Below are 1,155 nucleotides of genomic sequence, written 5' to 3' on the forward strand. Positions count from 1 at the left end.
GCAGCAGCTCCCCCATCCYTGCGCCGGGAGAAGCGGCCGAGAGAACCCTTAGGGGTAGAGCCCTCACCGGGGATATTTTAGTTTATTTCTGGGGTTTTTTTACGCCCTTCAGCCTCTTTGCACCCAATTTCCTTTTGGAAATCTGGCTGGGGAAAAAAAAAAAAGATATTAAAGGAGGTTATTTAAGGTTTTTTTCCTAGGAATCGGGATTTTTTTTTCTGCTCGGTACTGCATTCCAGCTGCAACCGCAGCCTGAGCACTCTCTCAACAACGGTATTAGAAAATAATTTCGTGGTGGTTTTTCCTCCCATCCGTAGTAAAATTATGTTCTTTTTTTGCCTTCCAACACAGCAAAGGAAACAGAAATTCTTGCCTCCCCCCACCTTTCAAAGACCATATATACATTTTTTTTTTTTTTTTTTTAACAACGATTCAAAGGCTCTCCCACCGCAGAGGGGACGTGCTTTCCCACACACCACCCCCGAATGCCATCGCTCCCCCTGCCACTCTCCACTTGTCTGTGCCACGGCGTAGGACCGGGATTTCCCATTGCCGTTGTTGGCTGTGTTGCCTGCTCACCTCAGAAAAATTGAAAATAAATTTAAAATCATAAGGTTTTTAACCTACAAACGAATATAAGCCCTGGGAAGCAAAACGAAATTATCGGTATTTTGTTTTAAAAATGAGAACGCCAGTTTTAGCCGGTGGGGACCGAGAGCTGTGCACGGAGCATCCCCCGGGTGCCGGTGCCCCCCGCGGCCGGGCGGTACCGGTGCGGTTCCGATGCGGTGCCACCCGGTTGCGAGCCCCAACCGGGAGCTGGGCCCCTTGTTCCGCCGGTTTGGGAKCTCATAAATCCCAGGAATCGTTAGAGACAGCCCAGCCCTCGCTCCCTGTGCGCGGGTGGCCGTGCACCCCTGTGTCCCCCGGGCAGGGGCRGCTGCCCAGGCCGCCCCCCGCCTCCAAAGGGACCGCGCGTTTGGGGGGGCAGAGAAAAGGAAAAGAAGGGGGAGCGAGGAGGAAAATCCCGTTAAGAACCTGTCAAAAGCCGCCTGTCCGCTTCTTGAGTGGGCTCTTTTGTTTCTCCGTGGAGAAGGGGCTGGCGGCCGAGGCCCGCGGGCGGGTGCGGGGCAGGTGCGGGGCAGGTGAGGGGCA

This window comes from Malurus melanocephalus, unplaced genomic scaffold, assembly GCF_030028575.1.
Source record: "Malurus melanocephalus ecotype Western Australia unplaced genomic scaffold, MMel_1.1 scaffold_1145, whole genome shotgun sequence".
Lineage (NCBI taxonomy): Eukaryota > Metazoa > Chordata > Aves > Passeriformes > Maluridae > Malurus > Malurus melanocephalus.